Source organism: Camelus ferus, chromosome 11 (genome assembly GCF_009834535.1).
Source record: "Camelus ferus isolate YT-003-E chromosome 11, BCGSAC_Cfer_1.0, whole genome shotgun sequence".
NCBI lineage: Eukaryota > Metazoa > Chordata > Mammalia > Artiodactyla > Camelidae > Camelus > Camelus ferus.
The window spans coordinates 25,081,218-25,099,073 of record NC_045706.1 but is presented as its reverse complement, the minus strand read 5'-3'; the positions used below and the strand labels follow the sequence as shown (position 1 = coordinate 25,099,073).

At 43.6% G+C, this 17,856-nt stretch overlaps 1 long non-coding RNA gene and 1 pseudogene across 3 annotated transcripts in view; one reads left to right on the top strand and one right to left on the bottom strand.

The window, feature by feature from the left end:
- Positions 1-16,931, top strand: part of LOC116667055 — a 33,717-nt gene extending 16,786 nt beyond the window's left edge. For 2 of the 3 annotated variants that reach the window (XR_004323822.1, XR_004323823.1), the window contains 2 exons: positions 7,816-7,968; positions 14,933-16,931. This is a non-coding gene — a long non-coding RNA (uncharacterized LOC116667055). Of the gene's footprint in view, positions 1-7,815; positions 7,969-14,875 lie in introns of all 3 variants that reach the window. The other variant, XR_004323824.1, reaches the window with a different exon arrangement.
- LOC102506548 lies at positions 3,589-6,869 on the bottom strand (annotated as a pseudogene).
- Positions 16,932-17,856: the final 925 nt, after the last annotated feature.

The following is a 17,856-nucleotide window of genomic DNA, read 5'->3' as shown; positions in this document are numbered from 1 at the left end:
AGTACTATTTTAATTTTGTCCCACAAATTATGACATGCAGTGCATTCATTGATTATTTTCAAATACTTTTAAGTTTTCCTTATCATTTCCTTTTTAAACCAAAAGTAATTTGAAAGTATTACCTTAGTTTACAGACATAGAGGATTTTTAAAGTTACCATTTTGTTGTAAATTTCTAATTTTATTATACTGTGGTCTGAGAACTTTTTTTTATGTTGATTCTTTGAAATTAATTGAAGCTTCCTTTATGATCTACTACTTGGTCAAATTTTGCTAATGTTTCATAAATAGTCCCAATTTTGAGGAGTAAATTTCTCTATATATACCTGTTAATTTGAGCTTATTAACGTATTGTCTAAATTTCTATGTCTTTGTTTAATTTTTGTCTACCTCAACTATCAGTTCTAGGAAAGAGCTATTAAAAATCTCTAACTGCCATGGTTGATTTATCTAGTCCCACCCCAAACCCAGGTTTTGTCAGTTGCTATTTATATATTTTCATCTATATCACTAGGTGCATTTGTAGTCATAGCCATTAGACCTTTTTAATTTAGTCTTTTACGAATATATACTGTCCTTCTTTGTCCTTTATGATGTTTTTCACCTTAAAATCTTTTTGGTCTGTTATGAAAACTGATACAGTGACTTTATTTTGGTTGATGTTTTAGTTTATCTTTTTTCTCTTTATTTTCAGCCTTTCTGCATCCCCTTTTAAATTGATAACATTTTATTTCAATGTATTACTTACTTTTAATCTGAGGTTCTTTGTCTTTTGATTTGTCAGGATAGCCCATTTATTTATTTTATTTGCTGTTATATTCAGACCTATGTCAGACATCTTATTTTATATCTCCTATTTACCATATTGAATTTCTTCTCTTTTTTCTCCTTCCATAACTTTCATTGGATAGATTGAATTTTCTTTTGTTGATTTGAAAGTTATACATTCTGTTTTCATTCTTCTGGTGTTACCCCTAGCTTATGATAACCCTTACTTGTCTTTGTTTTCCTTTATCAATTTTTAGCTTATCAATAACTATATATTTCCCTCCACAAAAGTGTGTGCTCACCTCGCAATGGACTTCACTCCACACCCTTCCAGACACATACCCCTGTCATGTTGTATGATCTAGAATTTTAGTGCTCAGTGATGGATATAGCTTTTTGTCTTTTCATTTTTAGGCTTACTTATTTAGACAAATACATACCTCACTAAATTCTTTAGTCAACCTTCATTCTCATATCTTATAGTGTTCTCTGGGATTTTCTTTGCTAGTGTACTTCCTCCAAAAGTGTTTTCAAAGAGGGCCTTTGGGTAAGTAAATCTTCTAAGACTTTGAGAGTTTGAGAATATCTTTATTTCACTTTTACATGAAAAGTTTAGTCCTAAAGCTCTTTCTCTTGCATTCTGTATTGCTGCTGAGAAAAACCAATGTCGGTGTGATACTTGTTCCCAGTGGGTAGTTTGTATGTGTGTTGTTTTTCATGTTTGTTTGCTTGTTTGTTATGATTCTCTAGAAGCTTTTAGAATTTTTGTCTCATACTTTATTAAATTTTACTGTAATGTTCAGGTTTTTTTTTTTAAATCTATCTTGTTGGTACTCAGCCTGAAATCTTACACTTTTCTCTAATTCTAGGAAATTCTTGGAATTCTTTAACTCATTATTTTAAGAAAAATGTCCTTCCTTCCAGCTTTTTTTCCTCTTCTTCTGAAACTTTCATTTTAAAGGCATGTCTATCTTCCATATCTATTAACTTTACCCTTGTATTTTTTCATCTCTTTATTCCTTCCTGATACCTTTTGGGAAAGTTCATCAACCTTGTCATCCCATTTATGAATTAATTCTCAGTCTGAATCTATTCTGCCATTCAAATTACATATTGAATTCTTCATTTCAGCTGTTATATTTTTTGTATTGATAGCTCCTTTATACATTCTCATTCCCTATTTCAAATTTATATTATTATCCATAATCTCTTAGAGGGCTTTTATTATGATTATTTTAACATTTTGTTCTTGCTGGTCCACTAATTCTGCTTCATTTCATATAGGATGTTCTTTTTTTTTTTATTTTCTTTTATAGAGATTGCACTACTCAATGTCTTCTTGTTTTTCTTTATGAGCTCATGTTCCCCTGGGGCATCATTCCCTTGACTGGTGGAGTGTACCTAGGAAGGGAACTGCTACTATCTGAATTCTTTATTTTGCCACCACCTCCAATGACCCCCCACCCCATTTGCTTAGGCTGGAGAGGACATGACTTTGGAGGAGCCCACTGGGTTTCAATGTGGGTTCTGCTACTCCTGAAATGCCACTCTCCGAGGTGGACTTACCTTTCCTCTGGAGATTCAACATGGAGTGGTTAACAGGAGGTGAGAACGCCGAGCAGTAAGCTACAAGGAACCTAGGTCCCTGTGGTGGTTTTGTACTGTCACCTTGGTTAAACTGGAAGTACATTTTAAAACACCCTTCCCTGTATGATTCTTGGCTAGAATTGAGCTAAGGAGAAATTTGCTCAAGATTTGGAAGCTGGAAGTAAAATAGCTCTGAAGGATTTATGCTTCTGAAGTTGTCATGGCTAGAAGCAGGAAGAGATAGACACAAATGTGCCAGAGTGTTCCTACTTGTCCTTACTCAAATTCCTGAGTGCCCAGCTCTTCTTCCTCATTGCCAGCCCTGATAAACAGCAGAGACCTGAGGCCCACCCCTAGACACTGGGCAAGAACTTGCAGAAGTACTATCTGTGAAGAGACAACATCTTTTCACAGACTTCTACAGCAGACCCTTCTCTGTCCCCATCCAGGAAACTGACATACGTTGCTTCCTTATTTCCCTGGGAGCTCTGGCTTGTCCCCCAGCATACACACAATCTGTTCTTCTCAATGGCTAAGTAGTGACTTTCCCACGATCCTCCAACTCCCTTTTGTGATCTTTACTTCTCTAGCACCTCCAATGATTGAATAAAGTCTAATTTCTATAATAAATTATTGATCCCATGATATAGTGGTTCTTCTTCTCTTATTGAACCCTAGTAGATACAGTCCCTGCAGACTTCATGGAGCAGAATTTCTGCACCAACCCTGGTTTCTCTAACTCTGAACCTTTACGTGACTAAGAGGTACCTTTCTCCCTTGTTCAAGCCACTGTTATTTTGGTCTGACTTCAGAACCAAGACATCATTTGTTTTGGACTAGATTAGACCTTGAATCTCTTATTCCAGTTGTGCCCCAACCCGTAACACAGAACTGACATGGAGCCATTGACTGAATGAATGAACCTTCTCTAAGGTGGCTACAGAGACAAACTCTTCAGTGGGTTTTCCTGGGAGTGTGTAGCAGCTCTGAATTCCTTACGTGGTAATTGGCTCGTCAGAGTTTGCAGCCCAGACATTCTCCCCATCATCCTCTCTCTTTCCAAAACCTTAAACTACTTTCTAAACATTTGGTGCTTCACCAGCAGTTATTACTGTGCATAAGAGGGGATGATATGTGTGCTCCAGACATCAAGGCCTATGTGTGATGTGTTGAATGATCATTGGCTAACTGCCTACCAAAACCCTCCTAGCTGAGGAGTGGGCCTGGCCTGGGATCGCCACTAGTCCACTGAACACATATAGGAACTAGGGGGTAGAAGGGGCCATTTCTCAACACACTTTAGTGACATCTGCTAAAATGGTTTTATTAGCTCCTTGCTCTTCTGCAGGAACGATACTGCTGGGACCGAGGTCAGCTTGCTCTGCTGCCTTTTTCTCCCCTTCTCTGCCTTTTTAGGCCTATTCCTCTGCCTGTGCCATTTCAGCTGTGATTTTCTCCAGATCCACTTTTACCTTCAAATGATATGACCTTTGGAGTTCACGGTTGAATGAATCTGTCCTTTCCAGGAATTTCCTTTTCTTGTCCTGGTGTTGCTCCTCTATTTGAAAAAGTTCAGCTTCTAGTTTTTGCTAATGAACTATTAAGACCCAGACCTGTAGTTTGAGGACCTGTCTTCTAGCTGTTGTGATAACTGACTGTAAGTCCGGCACCACACTCTCACTAAGCATCGTACTGATGAGGTGGTGGTTTCTCTGGAAAGAGATAATTCTGTATGCTTCATTGAAAAGCCATCAACAAAAGATAAGATAGGAGAAAATCTAGGTGAACTTGACAATGAATTTTTAGATACAACACCAAAGTTATGACCCATGAAATAAATAATTGATAAGCTGGGCTTTGTTAAAATTAAAAACTTCTGCTCTGCAAAAGACATTACCAAAGAATGAGAAGACAAGACACAGACTGGGAGAAAATATTTGCAAAAGACATATCTGATAAAAGGCTGCTATCTAAAATGCACAACTCTTCAAACTCAACAGTAAGATGAACAATTCTGATTAAAACACAAAAGATCTGAAAAGAAGGTCACCAAAGAAGATATGCAGATGGAAAATAAGCAATATGAAAATATGCTTAATATTGTATGTCATTAGAAAATTGCAAATTCAAACAAGATACTAATGCACACCTATTAGAGTGGCCAAACCCAAAACACTGACAGCACCAAATGTCGGCAAGGATGTGGAGCAACAGGACCTCTCATTTATCGCTGATGGGAATGCCAAATAGTACAGCCACTTTGGAGACAGTTTGTCAGCTTCTTCTAAAACTAAACATACTCTTACCATATGGTCCAGCGATTATGGTCCTTGGTGTTTCTCCAAAGGAATTGAAAATGTATGTCCATGTAAAAACCTGCACACAGATGTCTGTAGCAGCTTTATTCATAATTGTCAAAACTTGGAAGCAACCAAGATGTTCTTCATGAGGTGAATGGGTAAGTAAACTGTGGTACCTTCAGTTAATGGAATATCATTAGCACCAAAAAGAAATGAGCTACCAAGCTGTGAAAAGACATGGAGGAAACTTAAATACATATTACTAACTGAAAGAAGCCAATCTGAAAAGTCTACATACTAGGTGATTCCAATTATATAACATTATGGAAAAAGCAAATCTTTGGAGACAGTAAAAAGATCAGTGGTTGCCTGGGGTTAGAGAGGAGGGAGAGATAAATGGGCAGAGCACAGGGAATTTTTTGAGTTGAAAAACCATTCTATATGATACAATAATTGTAGATACATGACATTATACAATTGTCAAAACCCATGGAATGGGGTTCACACCAAAAGAGTGTACCCTACTGTAAGCTATGATCTTTGGGCCATGATGATGTGTCAGTGCAGGCTCACCAATTGTAAAAAAGTAGGGGACGCTGATAGTGAGGGGGAGACTGTGGAAGTGAGGTGGGGGTAAGGGGTATACAGGAACTCTCTGTGCTTCATGTTCAATTTCACTGTGAACCTAAAACTGCTCTAAAAAAGTCTAATTAATTAAAAAGCCATCGTCATAATCCTCTGGATCTTTAGCAGGCTGAATGCTCTTGTAAGATTCTTTTTTCTCTATGTGAGATTGTTTCTTCCTCTAAAGCAGCTCCTGTGTGATTTTTTTCACTTGTGTAAGGACGGATTTAGGGGAATTATGACAGGCCTTCATAAATTCACTCTACTCTATATTTTCTGCTTTATAGTTGTTTAAATATCCTTATTTCTCTTCGTCAGTGAGATCTTGCCATATGCCACCAACAATCTTGCCAGCTTCCCACAGTGTTAGGTCAGGGTAAGAAGCCTTCACTTGGTCCTAGACTTTTCTGCCAGCCCTCGTGGGTGGCACCAGTGCTTTATCTTTGGGGTTTTGAATCATAATACCAGAGGACACCATGACCTGGCTGTTAGTGCCCAGGGTTCCCCTAGCCTCTAGTGGGCAAGATAACTCTATGGCGTGCTGCGCATTTGTGCTGCAGGAGCTGGGGCATAAGATGGTCTTTTTGACATTGTGAAAGGTTAAGTTCTCAGTTCCTTAAGAGTGACTATGAGACACAGAAACTGCGCCCACCATTCTGGCTTCACTCTTATCTCTCTGGTTTTGTCAATGGAGGAAGAATGCCTGCATTTACCATCCCACCAATATACTATCTGATATCACTGGACTAAGTCCCTGTATTATAATTTTTTACTTTCTACATTCTTGATACTCTGGTAGCTGGGGCCTTATTGACTGGGAAAGACTGCTTATCTTAGGGTTAACCCGTTCTTAGAGATCGCAAAACGGGAAGCATGTCTTTCTTATATAAACCAACCAATCCAGAGCCCCTACTCCAAACCATCTTCTCTTGGCTCTTACACTCCAGGAGATGGAGACAATATCCCTCTGACCTAATCATCCCAGGACCAGATACCAGACAACTACAGACCTCCCTATAGCCCAGAGCCTGCTGAAATTATTCAAATTTGCAAATTCTAAATCTGCTTGCCCTCCCTTGCCTTGACTGTTTCACAGAAACCACGATAAGGCTTGTGCCCATGCCCCCACCTCCTGGCTGACCCTGCTGCTTCCCCAAGAGGCCCTGTGGGGCAGGCATGCCCCCTCCTCTTGGGAACTATGAGTAATAAATTATCTTTGCACTGGCAGTCATCTCTTGATCAGCTGGCCTCATCACATCTGAATAAAGACAAAATCCAGGATACGTTTTAAAACAGTCCTCCAAAGGAAATAGGATGCTATTAGGAAGGGGATACAGATGTTGAGTAGCCCCCAAATGACAAAAGAGTGCAAAGAGAAGCCAAAGAGGGCAAAGGAGACGAGCTCCCTCTCGCCTTGTTTGCCTGGCCCCCCAGCTTGATTCAGGGGCAGGTTTCCTTCTGCTGAACAGAGAGAAGGTGGGAATCCTTGTGGGAGCAGAGCCTCTCGCTTTCCTCCTTTCCACTGCTGCTGGGGCAGCCCACAACCTAGGCTGGCAGACCCTGGCTGTGTAACTTCTGATTGTCACCCCCCAGCCCCTCCATCCCAGTCTTGTGGCCTTACCCTTTTAGCCTGAATTCCAGCCCCTACCTTTAGGAACTGTCATCATGTGTAATCTCGCCTAGGGGAGACCTCCTCCACCTTCCTAAATGGAAGGTATTCCATTACATGGTAACGTGTGGATTAAGTGGCTGTAGGGAAGTGTGACAGAAAGTCTGTCAGAGTTGGGCTGGACTTGCCAAAACTTGGTGTAATGTGGGGACACCATCCATGTGCCCCCTAAGGAAACCTGAGCTGAGGGGAGGCTGGGGCAAGTCAGGATGTTCAAGGTAAGAAAACAGTGTGGGGGAGGGGCAGACAAAGCTCAGACCTGGGCTGGCCTGAGGAAGAAGGGCTCCCAGTGGGTGGGGGCAGGAAATTTCTCCTCACAGCTGCCAAAGGCCATAGACCCTCAGGATATCCCACTGCATTAGGGTGGGGAGGGTGGGACTCAACTCAGCTGTGGGGAATGGGGCAGGGGAGGAGTGGAGAGGAGGGTGGGAGGGGAGAAGGAGGGGGAGGCAGGTGGGGGAGGACAGGATTTCCTCCAACAAGTGATTCAGCCTGAGGCCAGAGGCACCTGGACCCCAGAGGAAAGGCCCTCCCTCCAGAGATGAGAAGTTGGTGGTTCCCGGTGGAGAGGGCCTGCACCTTGGGGCAGCTGGAGGGCCCAGGACAGGCCAACAAGAATATCCAACAGGGTGGTCTAAGCCCCAAGACAGCAACTGAGAAAATCCCAGAAATGCGCACAGCCAGATTCTGAGCCCCTCTGGAAGCCCTTCTCAGTGGCCCCCTCAGGGCCTCCTCCCACTTCCCTTTGTCCAGAATGGACACTCCCAGCCTCCAGCCCCTCTGGCCATCTGGGCTGGTGGTCAGTGGGGCTCAGTCTGGCTTTCCTCCCTCTGCCTCTCCTCCTGCCATCCTCCCCTTAACGCTGCAGAAGCCGGTCCTCCTCCAGCTCCGGGTGAGCCCCAGACCTGCCACGCTGTGCCTGCCTTGCCCAAGCCACGCTCCAGCTGGGACACGGTCTTTCCGGTCTCTGCAGGCTGAGACACCTGAGGCTTTAATTACTTCAAAGCCTTTCTGGAAGCAGGTGAGATAAGTGTAAACAAGTGAGTGAGTGAGTGAGTGAGTGAGTCATCCAGCCCTCCCAGCCCCTTCCTGCCTCAGTCTCACCCTCAGCCTCTCCAGTGATCAGCGACTGGTTCTCTCCTCATGTGGGCACTGTCCTGGGGCCAGGGCCTTTCAAGGCTCCTCCGCTGCCCACCGCCACCTACATCATCTTCCTCCTCAACACACCCCCATGGTTGACGGACCAAATCTCACCCGCAAAGCACTTTCCATGGATTAGTTCACTGAATCCTCACAACCTCATGAGGTAGGTTCTATTATGTCCTTTTTACAGATGACAAAAGCAAGGCCTAGAGATGTTAAATAACATACCCTAAGTTACACAGGTTGATGGTGGACCTAGGTTCAAATTCCAGCATTCTGACACCAGATCGGTGCTTTTAAGCACCACCTATACTCTATCCCTCTCTCCTCTTTCTCCCTTTTAGAACTCCCAACTGTCCACACACACACTCACTCACACACGTGACACTGCATTTGCCCTGTAGCTCTGCCTCTGCCCCTCCTCCAATCACGAACGCTTCTCACGCACCTTGCAAAGTTCAGTTCATACCATACATAATCTCCTTCTTCTCCAAGATCAGGGGAGGAGAGTGCCTCTTAGCTGTGGGATGTATGTGTGTTGGGAAAAGGGGCAGAATAATTGAGATGACTTCTTTTTTGTTATTATTCAAGTATAGTTGGTTTACAATATTGTGTTAGTTTCAGGTGTATGGCATAGTGATTCAGTATTTTTGCAGATTATACTCCACTATAGGTTATTACAAGATAATGGGTGTAATTAATTCCCTGTGCTATACAGTGCGTCCTTGTTGCTTATCTATTTTATGTATAACAGTTTGTATCTGTTAATCCCATACCCCTAATTTGGCCCTCCCCGCCTCCCTCTCCCCTTTGAGGTGACTTCTTGGTGAGATTTCTGCTCTGGATATCCCAGTTGTGGAAGGATCATGAGGGGACTAAGAGGGGAAGGCTGGGACATGGGGGAGGTTGCAAAAATGACCCAGTGGTCCATTTCTTTCCATCCAACCGTGACCAGAGCCTCAGCCTCAAATTTAGGGAAAGGAGCAAGGAAAGAGAGTGTTTAGTGGGGCAGACAGGGTTGAGAGAACATCTCATCCCTGCCCACAGCTGGTGGTTTGGCAGGGCAGCATGGCGGGAGGATAGGAGAAGGGCAAAAACACAGGCTCTGGAATCAGACAGGCCTAAGTATGAACCTCACTGCTTTGTGGCCTTGGACAAGTTACTTGACCTTCAGACCCTCAGTGGTTTAATCTGTAAAATGAGGTAATAAACAGCAGCTGGTTCTAGATGTTAAAAGTAGTCAACTCCATTTTGCAACTGTCATAGTAATAGTTAATGCAGGAAAGAATCATCAATCATCAATGGACGCTTAAACTACTGGGCAATTTATGGGGGAAAAGGATAGTCTCATAGTATCTCCCCACATTTATTAATTTCAATGGGAAAAAAGTAACCTTCATAAGTGATAGATCTGACAGAGACCAGATTAACCAAGCGATCAAAGTTAACATCACCAACAATTGGACCAAATGACACCCTGTGCCTCCTGATGGATGAACCAAGGAGGACACAGAGTCACTCATGGTTAGATTCCCTATCTAAATGCACAAAGCGAATCTAACCATGAGAAAACTATCAGACATCCAAACTCTTCCAAAAAGTCAATATTATAAAAAGAAAACAAATGAGAAAAACTTATAGATTAAAGAAGACTAAAGAGGCATGACAACTAGCCACAATCTGTAACTCTGGACTGGATCTTGCATCAGAAAAAAAAAATGCTATAACAAGACAATATGGGGCAAAGGGCAGAATTTGAATATGGACATATTAGATAATTCTGTGTATTAATGACATTTCCTTAATTTGGTAGTTATTCTAAGGTTATGTAAGAAAATATTCTTGTTCTTAAGAGAGATGTGCCACTGAAGTATTTAGGGATATGACATTTGAAACTTATCCTCAAATATTTCAGAAAAAAATAATACTAAAATAATTACATCTGTGTGTGTGTGTAAGAGAGAGGGACAATGAAACTAATGTAGCAATACTAGTTTTCAGTGAATCTTGGTAAAGGTCATTTGGGAGTTTATTATAGTGTTTTTTAACTTTTCTGTAGGCTTAAGCTTTTTCAAAATAAAAAAGTAATTAAAAGAGAGTTACTGAATTAACACAACCTGGCGCTGATTTAGACCTTGTTGGATGCTAGTTCATACCTTTGCGGGACAGTGGGTCCCAAAGACAGCATAACCGCTGGCTCGCAGTGAAACCCGAGGTCCTCCCCCATCATCTGTCTTCACTGAAATCCCAAAGCTTCCACTTTTGTATCCACTCTCAGAATCTTCCTGGCCAGAGCTGAGAAGTGGGAATAGGAGGAGATGGCCGAAGGGTATGGGGAAGACAGTCCTTCCTCTTTCCTCACCCCTAAGAATTGTACCTTTTGAGAGTCTGGACAGATTTGTCCGCATGTATTAAGTGGTTGGTGTTGAGCGATTTGCAAACGGAAAAGGCACTGATTGAGAAGCAGGAATGCCCCTCTGGCTCACCCTCCTGTCTCTTGGTGATGCCTGCGCCCCCGAGTACCAGGAAGGTGTTACACACACCGGCTGAGGCATCAGTCAGCCCTGGGAAAGCCAGCCTGAGTGTCAACACTCTGGCAGGGAGAAGTGATAAAATGCATATTTAAAGATGTCTGAACAGACTTGTTTGAGAGACAACTGGAGTTGTGAAGTAATCCGGATGTCTCCCCATGTCTCAGTTTTGAAGGCAGGGTTTGCCTGCAGGCCTCTGACCTTTAATGTCTTTCTATTATTGTTAGCATTTAACAAAACTTTGCTTAAGACTTGGGGATGACAGAAATCAACACAGAGAGGCACTTATAATTGCTGCTAGAAGGGGTATTCACTCTTAAGGCCCTCCATGGGACGGAAGTCAGCTCAACCTGGGATTCTCCAGGCCTAATGCCTGGGCCAGTGATTCCGCACCAGGTACGAACGTTTCCTCCATAGACTGACCTCCTCTCGCCCCAGTGGCCCCTATGAGCCAAGGTCTGCAGTCCTGTCGGCAGTACTAACCCATAGGGAGAGTTACAGGCTCTTGCTCAGAGCCCAGCTTCCAGAATCCTCTTCCAGAATGTAAGCAAGGGTCCAAGAGCCAGGAGGCTGAGCCCAGGCAGAATGAGTTACAACAGGAGGCTGAATTTCCAGGAAAACATAAAGGAGGCCAAAGGGCTGTTGGCAGAATGATTCAGATCTGCAAAGATAGGGCTCTGAGGGAGCGCTGATCAGGAAGACAAAAGAGGACTGTCTTCTCTGCCAGTACTGCCCTCTTTCTCACCCAGCTTCCCTGCTGGTTTATCTGCCACACCCCTGGTGCCTGAAAGGGGTCACACTGCAGACCATGCACAGTGGACCCTCCCAACCAGCTCTGTTCTTTAAAGGATCCCCCTCCCTTCCATGTGGGCACTGAGAGGCTGCCATCACATAACCCTTGCTCTCCTGGTTACAGTGATCAGCCAAAGGGAGGGAGTGTGACTCAAACTGGGTCATCAGCTCCTTAACTGAAATTTTGTATACTGGTAACAGGAGACAGAAGGCCTTTATTTTCTCTGGAATCATATAAGTCTAGAGTTGTCAGTCTTTCCCATATCCCACATAGAGGTCCAATAAGAGGGAACGAGGCCAACACAGAGAGGGGTAGAGCCCCAGTGACATTGTTGGTGTTTCTGGATCCCGTTGTTCCTGAAGTCCTTTCCAGTCTGTTCATGTCTGTTACATGAACTAATCCATTGCTGCTTCTCTTCTTGAGCTACTTAGAGATGGACTTCTGTCTCTTCTTTAAAGAAAAAAAATTCCTGATTAATACACTGTGTGAAACCTCTTGTCCTCCAGGCTAAGCAGAATCTCTCTCTCTCTCTCTTCCTCTCGCTCTCCCTATCCCCCATATTTTAACTAGATGCAGAGATTACAATCCAATGGCTGAAACTGAAAAGTTGTGTAGATTCAGGACTGGAGTAAACATTTGGTTGAAGATTCATTGATGGAAACAAAAAAGAAAACTGTTCTGTTAAGAAAAATAGAGGCAAGAAAAGGAACCAGATGGGCAGATTGAGAGACACATGATTTTTTAAATTCCTGAGTCCTATTGTGCTTCCCACCTTTCCTTTCTGTGATACTCTCTGAATTCCTACAGTATCCTCTGTCTTAGCCTTTTCTGGGGTATAAGTGACAGAAACCTACCCAGGCTAATGTAGGCAAAAAGGGTAGTTATTCTAAGGCTAGGTGTCTCCTGGAACCCTGGAACAAGTGTCACACCTGGGCCCCAGGAGGGCCTAGAAGCCAGGCCTAGAAGCCTTCTCTCTCTGGGTTCATTCAGTTCTCTCTGTACACGAAGCTGAGCATGTCTGCTTCATGGCCTCAGAGTGTACACCTTCAGTCAGATGTCCTGTTCACTCTCTGGCCCTGTCCAAATCAGGGGAAAGGCTCTAGCAGGCTCAGTCTGGGTCAGTATCTGCTCTGCTTTAATCAGCCATGTCTGGTGGAGTGGGGGGCACACTGTACCCCAGCTTCTGCAGTCCACCTCCGGGGAAGGCTCAAAGAGGAGTCCTCTACTAGCCAGGTTACATCAAGCTACTCTGAGCAGGTTTCCATTCACTGCCATCAAACAGAGTTGACTAAAACAGCTGCCCATAGTCTTGGGTGCCTGTTTGCCCCTCACCTCTCTATCAGAAGGTGTGTGGCTCGAGGGCATGTCCAGCTGGATCAGAGGCCAGTTCTTCCTCAGTGAGTATGGAGAAAAGTCTTCCTCGATGGCTTTCCTGTGAGCAACTAGCATTCATGGTGGTAGCAGCTGACAGTCTCCCCCTCCCGCTACCCACAGCCACCACTGAAGGAGAACTGGCCAGTGACATATCGTCTGAACCCATCATGTATCCTTCGTAGGATGGCTAAGACTCCTACAGAGCATTCCATAAGCAGACTCCCCCCTGGCATGCACATGACTGTTGATCATAACTTGCCCTTTCAGGAAGGACGAGTACCAATATCTTACCATCTCTGGACAATCCTGGAACCATACAGACTTAGCACTGAATGGAGAATTTTGGAAATTGAACATGATTGTATAGATTTCACTGGGGGTGGTAGGTAGGGCTGCAGAGGCTGAGACAGGTCAGCATGAATCTTGGGCACTTCTCCCGCCTCTGCACTTAGGACTCTAAAGATATCAGTTCCACCCAGAGGCCAGAGTTTTCTTTCCTGAGCACCTAGTCTGCTTGGTGGACCCCTTGTAGTATGTCTTTAACTCTCCCTCTGCCCTAATTACTTGGCAACAGGTAGCCCTGGATGGAGGGCGGGGATGGGGGGCACCTCATGGAGCACAGGCAGATTGAAGGCTCAAAGTGGGAAGAATAGCAGGATGTTTCCCATTCAGTGCTGCTATTCTCAGATGAAAATATGACTGGCTTGTGTTAAAGCAGAAGCACATAATTACAGCCTAACATAATCCAAAGGGATCATTCAGAATTTAGAATAAAATATAAAGAAATGCAAACACTCAGGCATGTCTGGCTACCTCCCTCCCCCACACATCCAGCATTGCCCTGCTTCCCATCACTTTCTAATCTAAGTCTGATTTTTCTCCTTCAACTTGAGTAGAAAACACTTTCCTAAACAGCCGGAGCATATCTCGGCTTGTTGAAGGCCCAGCCTCCTGTTTGCCTTTAGGCCCCTGTGGGCAACTTCCATTGAGCTTTTAGGCTTCATGCTGGCAGGAGACACGTGACTGCCTCAGTGCTTCTGTTGGCAGAGGATGTGTTCCAACAACACACCTTGTCAGTAATAAAAGCACCAGAGAAACAACCTAAGTGGCCTAGGGAGGAATGCACTAGAGAGGGGTGGGGGAGACATTGAAGTACAAACATATCATTAACCACTAAAACAATGACACACTACCAAGCAGGAAACTATAGGGACTTGGGGGAAGAAGAAAGGGAAGGTTAGGTGAGGCAGGACCTCAGCCAGGTGATCAGAATTATCATCATTGTGATGAGTCATGTTGATTACATGTCCCCCCACATGGTGGGATGAGAAGGGTGCTTCACCGGTACCATCTTCTTCCCATAACCCATAACCCCAGTCTAACCATGAGAAAACCACCAGCCGAACCCGAATTGAGAGACATTCTACAAAATACCTGGCCAGGACTCCTCCAAACAGTTAAGGGCATTAAGAACTCCAGGAAATCATGAGAAGCTCTCACAGACCAGAAGAGACTAAGAAGATATGATGACTAAATTTAATGTGGTATCCTGGATGGAATCCTGGAACAGAAAAGGGACATTAGTGGAAAATCTAATGAAACTGAATGCAGGGGAGTTCAGTTAGTAGTAATATACCAGTATTGTTTGCTTAGTTGGGACAAATGCACCACAGACATGTAAGACATTACCAATAGGGGGCGCTGTGTGATGAGGGTATATGGGGACTCTGTACTACCTTTGCAACTTCTCTGTAAATTTAAGACTATTCTGGAATTTTTAAAAAAAATTTTTTTAAGGTAATGCAGGGATTGTGCAGGGAGGGCAGGAAGGTCTGGCTTTCTGGTTGGAAGGAGAGGGAAGGTTTGGGAGGAAGATGTCCTAGGAAATCTGAAGTAACACCAGAGAGGCTGCAGGTCTTGAATGAAACAGGCATCCCTGCCCCAGCATCCCAGAGGAGGTGGCTTCCTACAAATAAGGTTAGCAAGGCTTTTCCCTCACCTGTGGATGGCAGAGAGAGACCTAGAGTTGAATTTCTCCAACTCCAAGGTGCACACTAATCACTCAGGGAAATCTTGTTAAAATGCAGATTCTGACTCAGCAGGCTGGGTGGAGCTGAGCTTCTGCTGTTCTAACTGGCTCCCAGGTGATGCTGATGCTGCTGGTCCGAGGGCCACACTCGGAGTTGCAAGAGGCTGGAGAAATGGGCATCACAGTTCACCTGGGAAGAAGAGAAGAGATGCTGAAAGGGAGACTGCAACCTGAAGACAGGATTCCCAACCTCACCAGGACCTAAGTAGAGGGTCAAGCTCGCTGGAGTGGTCCAGTGAGAAAAGCAGAGCATGGGCTCTGTGGTCCCAGGAAGAATGTCTGGTTCTGATCACCCACAAACTGCCACCCTGGGCTGTGCCTTAGCCCCCTGCCTCATGTCCCCATCTGCTCAATGGGCATTGTGACTCCCAGTGTCTATGTCTCAAGGTTGTTCTGGGGATTGAATGTGAGGGTCTCGGCACACAGCGAAACTACTTTTTGAAATGACTGAGGCTCCTGTCAAGAGTTTCAGATGACTTACAAAGATTGTGTTTCCCTGTTTTTTATTATCATGGCTGTACTCTTATGAAACCATTTTTGCTTTATTTATTCAATCATTCAGTCATTCAACAGTTATATGTTAAAAGCCCACCATGTGCTTCTAAAGAATTTGTTTCCTGAATTCTCCTGTCTCATGGGATCCAGATTCACAGAAGGTTAGAGCTGAAGAGAAGAAAAAGGCCAGCTGGATCTTGGCTCCACTTGCCAAGTCCAGAGTCTCCATTTGTCTTTCTCCACCCAATATGCTCCCTCCCTCTGACCTCCCTCTCCAGCTGGATCTGCAGGAGAGAAAACTGGCCAAAACTTCAGCCATATCCTGATTGTCCTCCCAGGGACAGGGGCTATGGAATTCCTGCTCATCCTTAAACTTACTTATACAAACACATTTATAGGCACAGTCACAGGAGTTTTGAAATCAAATCAAGGTGGTTTCTTCCCAACAGATAAAAGGAAAAGAGAAAGAAATCAATGCTGTTGTCTTCTGTTGGGTCACGGACCCTTTAGGAATCTGATAACAATACATGATGCCATCACTATTCAAAAAAAAAAAAAAACCCACACTTAAGCATACCTGTGCCCCCAGCTGCAGGGGATTCTGGACACTGGGTTAAGAATGCCAGGTCTAGAGGCTCCTTTAAGCTTAGGGATACGGAGAAAATACAGCCAGACAACAGGTTAAGGTGGTGAGTACGATGAAGATCCCTAGTTTTCAGTGTTATCACACTGTTCTTATACCCTCAAGTCCCCAGCTCCATCAGTGGCCACTCACAGCCACCCTTTACAGCATCCTGCATGTCAGGTGCAGACTTGCCCAGCCAGGGCCTCCCTGTCAGCTGCTTCTCCTAGGACCGTCGGGCATCTCAGTGCATTATGCCATTGGTATGGAAACCCTGAACCACTTCTTTCTGGTCTGTGGCTGATTTCACTCTGAGTGGCCAGGGCTCCCACAAGTGTCCTCCAACATTATTCTCAGTCTTCCTCCTCTTAAGCTTAGGCTAGCACAAAAAATAACGCACCTTTTTCCCCAGCACAGAAGTCCACAGACCTTTACTCAGAACCCAGAGGGAGTGGAAGGAAATACACAAGAAGATCCAAAAGCATAAAAATGGTTCACCATCTCCAGGACATCTCCTTGACCCTGGATCCTGGACACAAGCTGGTGGCCCCAGGTCTTGGTTTCTGCCCTCCTATCTCCTTATCCCTGTCTCAAGGACTGCCTTTCATAAATGATCCCTTTACTGCCTTTTTTCTCAGGCTCCCTCTCACTCTTCCCTCTGTCACTGTCTTCCTCGGGGGCTGTGTATGAGGAAGATGCAACTGCCCCCAGGAACAGAGAAGAAAATGCTAGTTTTCTACCAATATCTGCTCTTCTTTCTTTTCTTTCTTTCTCTCTTTTTCTTTCTTTCTTCCTTCCTTTCTTTTTTGGTTTGAAAAACAACTTTTAATTTATTAAGTTTTTAACGCTTAGGCTTTTTTTTTTTTTTTGCATCCAGTTTGGGGAGGGGGTTTCTCAGCCCCTTTGAAACCTACCCTAGACTCTCTATCTTTTTTTTAATTGAAGTATAGTTGACTTACAATGTCGTATTAGTTTCTGGTGTACAACATAGTGATACATATGGATATATTCTTTTTCATGTTCTTTTTTCAGTATAGGTTATTACAAGCAGTTGAATATAGTTCCCTGTGCTATACAGTAGGACATTGTTGTTTATCTATTTTATATATAGCAGTTTGTATCTGATAATCCCAAACTCCTAATTTACTCCTCCTGACTTTCCCCTTTGGCAACCACAAGTTTGTTTTCTATGTCTATGAGGCTGTTTCTGTTTTGTGAATAAGTTCATTTGTCTCATTTTTAGATTCTGCATATAAGTGATATCATATGATATTTGTCTTTCTCTTTCTGACTTACTTCACTTAGTATGATAATCTCTAAGTCCATCCATGATCCTGCAAATGGCATTATTTCATTCCTTTTTATGGCTGAGTAGTATTCCATTATGTATATATACCACATCTTCTTTATCCAGTCATCTGTCAATGGACATTTAGGTTGCTTCCATGTCTTGGCTATTGTAAATAGTGCTGCTATGAACATTGAGGGGCATGTATCTTTTCAAATTAGAGTTTCCTCCAGACATATGCCCAGGAGTGGGATTGCTGGATCATATGTTAACTCTATTTGTAGTTTTTTAAGTAATCTCCATGCACATATGCCCAGGAGTGGGATTGCTGGATCATATGTTAACTCTATTTGTAGTTTTTTAAGTAATCTCCATGCTGTTTTCCATAGTGGCTGCCCCAAACTACGTTCCCACCAATAGTGCAGGAGGATTCCCTTTTTTCCTCATCCTTTCCAGAATTTATCATTTGTGGATTTTTTAACAATGGCCATTCTGACTGGTGTGAGATGATACCTCATTGTAGTTTTGATTTGCATTTCTCTGATAATTAGTGATGTTGAGCATCTTTTCACGT